The sequence below is a fragment of the Sarcophilus harrisii genome, chromosome 5 (genome assembly GCF_902635505.1).
Source record: "Sarcophilus harrisii chromosome 5, mSarHar1.11, whole genome shotgun sequence".
NCBI classification, from domain to species: Eukaryota; Metazoa; Chordata; class Mammalia; order Dasyuromorphia; family Dasyuridae; genus Sarcophilus; species Sarcophilus harrisii.
In genome coordinates, this window is record NC_045430.1 from 244,402,444 (window position 1) to 244,415,754 (window position 13,311).

The window sequence follows — 13,311 nt, forward strand, 5'->3', positions numbered from 1 at the left end:
CATGTTTAGATCACTAAACGTGCAGGTAAAAGGTGTCCAGGTCCCATTCAGCAACTTAAGCTAATAGTATCAACTAAAGAACAGCTTTTATCAATCTTTATTTCACTTCACATAAGGAATAGAAAAAACATGGGGAATCCACAGAAGCTTATAATCTCTCCTTTCTGGACTGTGGGCAGAGGGGTCTGGCTCCTTTTACAGGCCCTGTTGTAGCTCCAGTCTACAATAGCCTGACATAATGACTAGAATTAACAATCTGGGCTCACCCCTGGTCATTCCCTCTGTGCTCTCAGTTAAAAAGGTGCAATTCCTGGATGCCATACTCGGCTGCCTCTGGGAACAGTGGGCTACTTTCCTAGTTCTGCATCTATCTGTGAGCACTTAGGGAGCTGCACAATTGTAGGCAGTTCAACAAGGCAGAAGTTCTCCAACTTTCCCAGCACCATAGGTCCCCCAGTAAAGTGCACAGTTTTTTAAACTCCCAGCATTGATCCTTTGTTTCCCAGGCAGACTTTCCACATCTAGGTGCCCCTAACTCTCAGCTTGAAAATTGGCAAATGAATGTTTAGAGTAGAATCACTTTACAAACTGGGAAACTTCTTCTAGTTAATATGATTACCAGGTGATTCATGAAAGTGCCTTTATCACCACAAAACACTGCTATTGAACTTGACAAGTCGGTTGCTAAAGACTTGCCAGAGCTGGCTTTTCTCTTCACGTAATATTGGGGATGACACAGCAGCTAATCAATGTTATTAGAGGGCTCCAGAAGGTTGGGAAGACATGCTATTTTATAAACAGCTTTATTAATTCATACACGAATACCTTAAGTTCAGAAATAGACTCAATTTCTCCAACACAATAAATATCTACATTCTAATTTTAATGAGTTGGGTATCTCTATAGATAAGGAGGAGCAACTGACACATTGATCTGACTCTTTTTTCTACCGGTCACAAGGAGGAAAACACATACGTATGTAGGCACACACACTCAGATGTACACACATACATGTACACACTTACATGCATGTACACACATGTACACACATTTCACTCAACAGGGAAAGGGCAGAAGGGGAATTTGATTAAAGGAGAAATTAGTCCCGAGTAAAAAAACATTGTAAAGATGAACAACAATTTTTTGAGCTCTTTTTGAGGAGACAAAGGTTGACAATGTGAGGAGGTATCCATCAACTGGGGAATGGCTGAAGAAGTTATAGAATATAAATATGATGGAATACTTTTGTACTGAATTCTTAAAAGCATGAGAACCAACCAAGATTCCTGAGAACTAATGAGGAAACATGCTGTCCCCCTTCTCGATACAAAAGTGAAAGGTTCAGAATGAAAAATGAAGCAAAGATCTGTTTGGACATGGCCGAGGGGGCATTTATTTTGATTGACTATATATATTTACAATGAGTTTTGCTTTTCTTGGGAAGTGGGAGTTGAGGAGGGAGATTGAGAGGGCAAATCTTGGCTGATTAAAACAAATAAAAAATTTTTTTAAAAGTAAGACAAGTCTGATAGCATGACAAGATGTATCCCAGGAATCAAATATAATGTCTGAAAGATTTCTACTTACAAAAATGAAGAGCAAAAAAAAAAAAAAATTCTCTGGTACTTTACAATGGGCATCTTCACACCAAGCGAGTATAATGATTAGAACAAAAACTGTCAGGCTAAAAGATAATATTAATAAATAATTATTTATTATTTTTATTTATTCATTTATTATATGTTATTATCATATTTATGCATTATATATAATAATAAATAACAGGTGAATAAAAGATAATTACATTCTCATTAATATCTAATAACACATTATAAGCTAGTCAACAATATGTAGTGGAAGAGAAATGTAATCATTATTTAGTATATTAAATAATTTTAAATTATAAAAGAACCATAGCAAAAATGAAAAATAAGAATGAGTTGAATGAATCTGATAAATAAAAAAAATTGGAGTTCACTATGGTTTGGGGGAGTAATGTTAAAACATTTAGTTAGAAAAGTGCTTTTTAAATAGAATGATTGCACTTGTAAACAGGTGGTTGAATAGATCAAGATTAGCTAGTTTCCACTGGAAATTTCAGAATTGTTATCTGTGGTGATAGGTAGAAAAAGGACTTGTGTAGAGAGCTGAAACTCTGAAAAAGATGTGCTTGAATCAGATAAGAGAGCACTTAAGGCTAATTACTTATTCAATGTGAGATAATGGCTCTATAAGCATATATTTAGATGATGGCTCTCCTCATGATTGGGACTTGCTGAATGCTTGGTGGTGAGGTAATCATAGGCAAGGATTAGAAGGCTGAGGGAGAGAAGTCACAATTACTCAGCTGCAGGACGAGGAGGAGAGAGGCTGGAGAATCTGGACTCCAGAATCCTAGCTACATCTTTGGCAAGCCATGTGGCAGCTTGCCTGCCTCCTTCACTTTTCCCTCTAAAGACCAAGAACTTTGATTTATCCTGACTCTGACTGATCCTGAGGCCCTCCAGGGAACTAGCCCATACTTTACAGATATGATGTTGAACAATGATTAAAAAGAATAAGTTGTTAGAAATAATGCTAGATAGATTAATAATTTACTATATAGAAATAATTCTTATCAGCTGATTAATCCTAATGTTATCATCAACTGAAATGTCAAGACGAAGAATATTTTTCTGATAAAATCCATAGGAAAATATAAATAATATTTTAATGTAAATAAATATTAAAAATTCAGGAGTAAATTATTTGTAAATATCATGGTCTTTTTAAAAGTTTAAGAAATAGAACTACTTTCTGACTTACTGGAAGGAGCAGAATAAACAAAATCCAAACTATCCCGAACTTTCATGCTTCTTTAAAGTAACAAAATCTTTGTTTAAAAATGTTCCTCATTTCCTAAATGGAGATCTTTCTAAAAGATTCTACATGGTTCACTTTTTTTCTCCCTTAAACAGAATATATTGTAAAAATTTAACCCCTTAGTGATTCAGTACTATCATTATCAGTGTCAGTTATCATGCTGTGATGTCCTCAGGGTCCAAAGTCATATACAGGGCTCCTCCATAATTTACTAAATGATTGTTGTTATATTAACCTTGGTTTTAACATTTGGGGAATGTGCAACTAAATTCACTGGTATTTCTTTTTAAAGGAAGGCATTTTTACCTAACTTTGTCTCCTCAGCTCAACTCAAACACTCTTGTTGCAACCATCAGCAATAAGAAAGGCCATCTGGATCCAGGGGTAAGATATAGATAGGGACAACTGAAGATGGTTTGCATGCAATTTGGAGTAATAGAAGATAGTCAGACTTTTGTTTCTGCTTCTGTATTCTAATACGTTGCCTCAGATGGCTCCGGAGGAGAAAGTGGGGCTGTGGACTTTGCCCAGTCCTCCCTCACTTCAATCCAATTCACTTGTATGTCATAGCACTACCTCCCTGATGCTATGGACCTCTTCGAGAACAAAGGACAACGAACAGCAATGAAAAAGATGGGGAGAGATGCTGTCTTTCTAAGAGTCACTCAATAAATAAATGGTAATTTCACCATCCCCTCAAAAAGAAAACTATAAATGTCTTGGCTTACAATGCTGTGCATTAATCACTGTAATCATCATTATAATAGCCAATGTCCATATAGCACCTACTGTGTGCCAGGCACTGTGTTTAAAAACTATAAATATTATCTCGTTTGATTCTCAAGACTACCCTGGGAGATGGGTACTATTATGTATTGGTGTATATGAGTGCGAGACAAGATTTAACAGTAATAAATTCTCTTCTAGACTTTATCACTTAATCATTATGTGACTCTAGCTGAGTCATTCTTGCTCCTTCATATCAGATCTTTCCATCGTAAAATAGAAATAAAAGGCTCTACAATTGTCCTCTATCTCTGCATTTATAACCAAGGAGATCAGCCTTGCACTCCCGCTTCCATTTGTGAGTCATTAGAATTACTGATTATTTTTCCAAATATTTTCATGAGTCAACTCTGAGTTGTCCTATTAGCCAGGAATTCCCATTAAACTTTAGAGGCTATAGTGATTAGAGAAATGCAAATTAATACAACTTTTGAGTACTCTCTCACACCTATAAGATGGACTAAGATGAAAATAAAATGATAAAAATTGGAGATATGAAAATACTAGGACACTAATGCATTGTTGGTGGAGTTATAAACTGATCTAACCATTGTAGAAGGCAATTTTGAACTATACCCAAAGAGCTATAAAACTATGCCTACCCTTTGAGCCAGCAGCCTCAGTACTAGGTCTATATCCCAAAGAGATCATAAAAGAAGGGGAAAGGACCTACATGTGCAAAAATGTTTGTAACATTCTTTTTGTGTTGGCAAGGAACTAGAAATTGAGGGGATGCCTTCAATTGGGGAAAGGCTGAACAAGTTATGGCATATGACTGTAATGTAATACTACTGTTCTATATGAATAATGGAATATATATGAATGTAATGGAATACTACTGTTCTATAAGAAATAATGAGCAGAAAAACCTGGAAAGACTTAAATGAACTAATACTGAGTGAAGTAAGAAGAATAAAGAAAATATTGTACATAGTAACAGCAAGATTACATGATGATCAAATATGATAGACTTAGCTCTCCTCAGCAACAGTGATCTAAGACAATTCCAAAAGTCCTGGGATGGAAAATGCCATCTATATCCAGAAAAAGAACTATAGAGACTGATTGCAGATTGAAGCATACTATTTTCATTTTTCTGAGTTGTTTTTTCTTTCTTGTGTTCTTTCCCTTTCATTCTGATTTTTCTTTCACAATATGACTAATATGGAAATATGTTTTAAATGATTGTACCTGTATAACTATATCAGATTCCTTGTTGTCTTAGGGAGGGCAGATAAGGAAGGAAGGAAGGGAAGAAAAAAATTTGGAACTCAAAATCTTACAAAAATAAATATTGAAAACTATCTTTACATGTAATCAGAATGACTAAAAACCATTACATTGAATTCCCAATCCCTATATTTATGCCCACCTGCATTTTTGATTTCCTTCACAAGCTAATTGTACAATATTTCAAAGTGATTCTTTTTGTACAGCAAAATAACGGTTTGGTCATGTATACTTATTGTGTATCTAATTTATATTTTAATATATTTAACATCTACTGGTCATCCTGACATCTGGGGGAGGGGGGGAGGGGGTGGGGGGGTAAGGGGTGAAAAATTGGAACAAGAGGTTTAGCAATTGTTAATGCTGTAAAGTTACCCATGCATATAACCTGTAAATAAAAGGCTATTAAATAAAAGAAAAAGAAAAAGAAAAAGAAAAAAATACAAAAAAAAATAAACATGTAATCAGAAAAAATAAAATACTATCAAGTGAAAAAAAATTCAGTGGTTCCTGCTAAAAATATTTATAAAAAGTGTTTTGTACAAAAACTGTTTTCAAAAGCATTAATTATATAAAAGCTTACATGACAGCTAATGATGAAGAAGCATGACATCTTTCTGCATGCTCCAAATGCCGATTCATATATGATAAATTCAATATAGTGTTTCTTTCCAGCTTTCTTGCCTTGAAAGATTAGAAACATTTTCTGACTTTTTTTTAAAGTGGATACTATATGATTTATTCAAATGATCAAAGGTGATCTGAAAAATGTAAAAGATTTTATCACTTAAGTAACTAGATAATTTTGCTAACACTGTGGAGGCTGAATTAATTTTGTGAGTTGAGAGAATAGAAGGAAACAAAGTAGTTAGGTGTTTTGCTTGTATTATGTTGATTTCCATTAGTTAATATGATGTCCTGCAAATGTTAGCTTTTTTCCTATATACATTTTTAATGTAATAATGTAACAATCATGGGGAGCTTTTGGGAGGTAGAGAATTCTTCCATTTCTTGCCAGTACCTATTAAAATATTCTGTACATCCTGGGAGTAAAGTAAATATTACTGAATATGTGAAAATTTGCAGCGACATCTCTTGTTGCTATTTATAAAAGATACATTCTCAAAACCTAAAAGGCCATAACATGGAAGACATAGGGATAAATATAGGTATTTTTCCATATGGCTTTTGGTCATGAGAGGGGCATGGGATTTCAAAAATCAGCATGTTAATTTGACACACATATCTACTTCTTTCAAGTTGCTATATTTAAAACTATAGATGTATGTCTTTATTAAATTTGACTAATAAGGGAATAAAATAATGTACTTCCATGACTTAATGAAACCTACATTAATAAAACGGGGACAAAGTTGACAAAAAATGAAAATGAGAAATATTGGGGAGACTGAAGGAAAATAAATCCATTAATGCACTGTTGGTAGAGCTGTAAATTAGTTCAGCCACTCAGGAAAGTAATTTAGAACTATTTATTCCAAATCACCAAAGTACCCGTTATAGATCTACAAAACTAAAAGAAAGAAGAAAAGGACTCATATCTACTAAAGTAGTTATAGCTACTTTTTTCATGGTAGAAAAGAACTGGAAAGTAAAAGGTTATCCATCCATCAGGGAATGGCTGAACAAATGATATTATATAAATATGATAGACTATTATTGTGTTGTAAAAAGTGATGAAAGTGACTGTTTACAGAGAAACTTGGTTAAGTCATATCACATGATGAAGAATGAGGTAGGTAGAACCAGAACAATTTATCCACTAACAGTAACATTGAAAATATAAGCAACTTTCAAAGACTTAAGAACTCTGATCAATATAATGACCACTCGTGGTTCATCAGAGAATTAATGAAACTCAGGTGGAAGAATAAGATGTGTTTTTGGACAGGGCCAATGGAGGAATTGGTTTTGTTCTAATATGCCTATTTATTTGCAAGGATTTGGGTTTAGATTTTTAGGGCAGAGAGGAGGTTTAAGAGGAGATAGAGAAAATAGATTTTTTGTTTACTAACAAAATTCAATTTAAAAGACATTCACAATTTCCCAAAAGTCCTAGTCTTAGACTTTGGGGATACTCTGTATAACAGTGACATCCAATAAAAAATTTGAAATGTCTACCAGTAGATTCTGAAATGTAGTATCATATCTATAAAAGTGTATGACCCAAATATAATATTAATTGACTTATACAGGGCTTTCTACACCACAATGGAAAATAAACAGGTTAAGTATTATTACTCTTGGCAGAGATTCCAAACATGCCAGCCATGTGAGGACCCTCTGTCCACTGGACCCTCTGTCCAGTGCCCTCCTTATCTCTATCTTCATCTATCTCCTACTTCTAAACTCAATAATAAACCTCTTTTATCAATCTAAAAAAAAAACTATTATTACTCTCCTTTTATTGACAGAAAAACAATTTCAGAGACTCATCTGATTTATCCCTTGATTCCAAATCCAGTTCCATCTCCACTAAGCCACAATAAAGTTAAAAAAGCCTGAATTGGTCCAGTGTTCAAGAATTATAGTCTGGCTCCATGGATTGCATTGTTTGAAATCAGTCCTCATTTGATAAAAATATCTGATAGGAAATGATAAGTGGATAGAAAGCTTGCCCTGTGAAGACATCGGTTTTAAGCCTTTGCTTTTAAGAACAAATTGAAGATATCTTAAATTATTGATGTTTATATGCATTAACTTTATAATTCCAGGGCACAAAAGGTTCTCTGCTGGGAAATAATAAAATTTTAATATAATGTTTGTAAAAGAAAATTGAAAACTAAATTTGGACCTGATGCTCAGAACTAAGATAGCATTAGATGATATCTAAAATATTAATATAAGAGAAATCATCTTCTTTAAAAAACAAAAATCACAATCCAAAAATCTTATATGTCAGTTCACTTCAAGGAGGATGGTATAACAAGAGACATAGTTCCTAAAATTATCTTAATTATTTTAGTAAAATCATCCAATTTATACCTAACAGATAAAGTTAAACTGAATAATATTTTAATGGCTTAAAATAATTAAGGTAATTTTTATACAGCTTATTTATCCTTAAAAAGTAGATCAGATAAAGGCCTCATTTCTAAAATATATAAAGAATTGACTCAAATTTATAAGAATACAAATCATTTCCCAACTGATAAATGGTCCAAGGATATGAACAGACAATTTTCAGATAATGAAATTAGAGCCATCTCTAGTCATATGAAAAAATGCTCTAAATCACTATTGATTAGAGAAATGCAAATTAAGGTAACACTGAAGTTGTTAGACCTCTCAGATTAGCTATGATGACAGGAAAAGATAGTGATAAATGCTGCAGGAGATGTGGAAAAACTAGAATGCAGTATTAGTGGTGGTGTGAATTGATCCAACCATTCTGAAGAGCAATTTGGAACTATGTCTAAAGGGTTATCAAATTGTGTGATACCCTTTGATCCAGCTATATCTCTACTGAGTCTGTATCCCGGAGAGATCATAAAAAATGGAAAAGGACCCACATGTGCAAAAATGTTTGTGGCAGCCCTTTTTATATGGCAAGGAACTAGAAACTGAGTGGATGCTCATCAGTTGGACAATGACTGAATAGGTTATGGTATATGAATGTTATGGAATATTATTGTTCTATAAGAAATGATCAGGAGGATGATTTTAGAGAGGCCTGGAAAGACTTACATGAACTGATGCTAAGTGAAGTGAGTAGAACCAAGAGAACATTGTACACAGTAACAAGATTATGTGATGATCAACTGTGATGGGCATGGTTCTTTTTAACAATGAGGGGATTCAAGGCAATTCCAATAGACTTGTGATGGAAAGTGCCATCCAATTCAGACAGAACTAATTATGGAGACTATGGATCAAAGCATAATATTTCCACTTTTGTTATTATTGTTTGATTTTTTCCTCATTTTTTCTTTCACCTTTTTTTGATCTGATTTTTCTTGCACAGCATGATGAATATGGAAACATGTTTAGAAAAACTGCACATGTTTAACCTATATTGGACTGCTGTTGTTTAAGGGAGGGGGTAGGGGAAGAGAGGGAGAAAAAGTTGGAACACAGAGTTTTACAAAGGTGAATGTTGAAAACTATCTTTGATTGTTTTTGGTAAAATAAAAAGCTATTAAAATAAAAAAAAATCAGATTGTAGAAGACTATGTTGAAAAGACTTTTCTTCCTTACAAGAAAGTGGGAAGAGTATTGTCATCCCATAGTTGATTCTGGGAACTGAATTCAAAGATGACTAATTTGCAGACCAGAATAAATAATGAACAATAGGTTATACTTGTCCAGAAAACAATTGATACAGGGTATCAGCCCAGGGCACTGGATTTCTGGTACATAGATCTACTTAGGAGACCATTTGGTTTAATTTTAAAGTTTATAAGGTTCCTTGATTAACATGACACTGGGGGAAAGCATGTATATAGTTTGTTTTGCAAGACAATCAGGGTTAAGTGACTGGCCTGGGTCACACAGTCAGTGAGGATCAAATGTCTGAGGTCATATTATATTTGAACTCAGGTCTTCCTGACTCCAGGTACAGTGCTCTATTCACTGGATCACCTAGCAGTCATATGTATATAGTTTTAAATAACATTCCATTAAAGTCATCCTTTCATAATCTGGTTTAAATATGTGGTCAGGGCTGAGTAGCTAATGACAAATTATAATTCTCCATGTTTCCTTCTGTTTAATAAATCTTATATTCAGGTTCAAAAATTCAACTTTATAAGTAAAATATGAGTCATGGTTGACCATGTTACCCTGAAAAAAAATCTGCTTGCTTTTGTTTTTATATGCCCAACAGTGAGCACACAGTAGATAATTAATATAGATATACTGACTAATGAGGATATCAATGAAACTTTTTAAAAAGATAATGTGATAAACTCTATGGAAAGAGATATAGTAGTCAGCCCTAGGACAATGATAGTCACACAGGACTTTGAATCTAGTCACGGAACATCAGAGCTGGAAAGGATTCCCCTGAATATTTAATCCAATTCATACTCAAAAAAAGGTGTGTACATGCTAGACCCACATGAAAGATGGTCATCAAACCTTTGTTTTAAGATCTCCATTACTTTGTCCTAATCAACTTACATGTGGAATATTGTGTTCAGTTTGGCGGGGGCTCATTTTAGAAAAAAAAAAATAGTCCAACCCTGATAATATGGAGAATATTTAAGAAGAAAGCATTAAGATGATAGTAAATCTTGAGAGTATCCCACATGAGTACCATTGAAAGAACTGGAGACATGTGTCCAGGAGCACTCAGTTTTCAAGCACATGAACAGTTGTTATATGGAAGATAAGATTTCATTTGTTTTGTCTGACCCAAAAGGGTAGAACTGGGAGAAATGAGAAATTACAGCCAGTTTCAGGGTTGGCCTATGTATGCCATGGAGATGCTAAGTCTCTTTAGAATAGGAAGAAGTAACTTCAAAATTTTTCTTCCTACTAAAGGAATGAAGCATTTATTAAGTACTTACTATGTGGAAAGTCCTGTGCTAAATGCTAAGGATATAAGCAGACAGTCTCTGCTGTCAAGAAATTCACATTCTAATGGGTGAGACAACACATATGGAAGGTATTGGGTAAAATGGTCTTGGGTGGTCCCTAAAGGTGCAGTGACAAAGCAGACAGGTGATGCTTTTTCTTTAATGTCATGGCTGAGGGCAATGGTCACAGCATTGATATTCCAAAGGATTTTGGGTACTATGTCCATCAGGGACTGAGGGAAAATGGTGGTCCAAGTGGTGGTGATTTGACCTGCTTGGTACACAATAGCTTTCTTTCAAGGTGCCTTGCTGATTCCACTCTAATTTTGAGTTGTCTTCTTTTCCCTCCTACTCTATGGAGGGGGAATAAAGGGGTGGGAGACAGTGGACAGCGAGTGGTGATGTCTGGTCCCTTTTCCATAAGGGCCACCTTCAAGGGTGATTGCTATGAGGATTGGACTGGGAGCATGTCAGATAGTCTGGTTGGGGGGAGGATAGCTATTACTCCCAAGGCTCTATTTACTTGTTGGAGATAGTTTGTAAGCAATTGTTGCTGACAATGAGAAAGGTAAGCCCTTTCTTCACAATATTAGATTCCAGATCTCTCTCACACACACACACCAATGTAAAGAAAATTTCTCATAACAGAGATATGAAAAGTTTCACTTTCAATTTCATCCATGTCTGAGACAAAAAACAAAACAAAACAAAAAAACACAAGATGATCAATGAATTCCATCACTTCCCACTACTTCTACCTGTTCTCATGGAATTTTCTGTATGATGATGGGGGCTGAAAGTGAGAAAAAGTTCAGGAAAGGCAAAGACTTCAATAACAAATCTTGGGCAGGGGCTTTGAGAGAAGACCCAGAAACTAGGTTTGCTAAACATTATTTTTTAAAAGGTTTATTTTTATTTTTCAAGTAACAATTTTTAAAAATTTGTCCCTCCTACTACTTCCTCCCCATTGAGGAAAAAAAAGAAAACCTCCAAAACAAAAATCAGTCCCTTGATACACAGCTGCACAGTTCAGCATAACAAATCCTCCCATTGGCCATGTCTAGAAATGGATCTCTACAGAGAGGCTCCTTAGCAATCTCTCAGGAGGCAAGTGTGTTTCATCTTCAGTCTTTTGGACTCATGGCTGATCATTGCACTGATTAGAGTTCTAAGTCTTTCAAAATTGTTTTTCTCTATATTATCATTGTATAAATCATTCTCAGTTCTGCTCATTTCACAAATATTTTTCCAGTTTCCTCTGAAACTATTTCACAATATGGCACAATATTCCATTACATTCAGATATTTATTTCACTATACCTGAACAAGAGGACATTGTTAGCCTCCATTTGGGAACCACCATGAAAAAAGTTGCTTTCAATCTTTCCATACATATTTTTTTTTTTTTGAGAATATGTCTAGTAATGGTTCAATTAATGGCTCACTAGGCATAACAAATTTACTTTCTGGGAATAATTCAAAATTGCTTCCTAAAAGGGGTGGGCCAATTCATATTTCCATCAAAGGGTATGTAATAGTATGCCTGTTTTTCAATAGTCCCTCCAAAATCTGCCATATTCCTATTTTGTCATTTTTTTTTTTTTGGTATTCTGATAGGCATGAGAGATAACTTCCAAATTACTTTTACATTTCTCTGTTGTTTTAGATTTTATTTCATATAGCTGTTGATAACTTTTTTTTCCTCTGAAAACTGCCTATTTATATCCTTTGACCATTTATGTATTGGGACATAGCTCTCAGTCTTAGAAATGTGAACCAGTTGTTTTTATATCTTGGAAATAAGATCCTTATCAGAGAAATGTATTACAAAGATTTTTTCCCTTGGTGATGTCTTCCCTTCTAATTTTTAATGCATTAGATTTGTTTGGGCAAAAACTTTAAAATTTCAAATACTCAAAATTATCTAACTTACCTTAAATCACTGCAATATGCATTTTTCTATACCAACATGGACATTTTTGTCTAATGCTAACTTTTCCCTTACCTGTAAGGATGGTCATGTTGCTGAATGGATTCATTTTGTCTTGGTTATTTTTTGGTTCATCAGTACCATTTGTCAGTTGGACCACATAATTAGCAGGTTGGTATACCATTCAAATTAATTGATCATTCAATCAGAACAACTGCTAACAGTGCCGTACAATCATCCTGGTTTCCAACCTTAGTATTTTCTCTGTATGTTTAAGTCTGATGCCTTTCACCATTATCTCATGGGCTACTTTGGACCTTTCCACATAGAAGGTGCTCTCCACAGACCTACAGAATAACTAAAATGCAAGGCCCATGTACTTGGGGAGTCACAGACTATTCAGCAAAAATCCCTAACATTTTTATGGATAGAGTACTTCTATTGTGAGATCTCCCTCCACTAGTATACTCTATAAATAAGTTCTAAGGAATGACCTTTGGAACACATGTTGGTACAGTAAAAAGAGCCCAGATGAAGAATAGGAGGGGTAGGGAAGAATAATAATGATAATCTAACATATAGTGCTTGAAGGTTGGCAAAGTGCTTACTCAGCATCTCCTTATACCCTCACAATAACCCTGGAAGGTTGGTGCAATCACTCCCATTTTAGAGAGGAGGTGGTTATGGCAGAAGCAAAGGTCAAACCATGTCGGAGGCAGGCCTTGGCCAATTTTTCTACCCACTGCACCACCGAGCCTGCCTCTAACACTTACCTATGTGTAGTTGGGCAAATCACTTAACTCCAGGCTGGACTTGGAAGTTTGTTCTGGCTCTAGATGCTTAAAATCAGTGGATTTTAAACTTAAGCCCATGAATTGTTCAGAATCATGCAGATTAAAATGGTCAAAGGGATTTGAATCCAGACTTCATTCAGGAATTCTATCTGTAACGTCACAGGGAATCTCA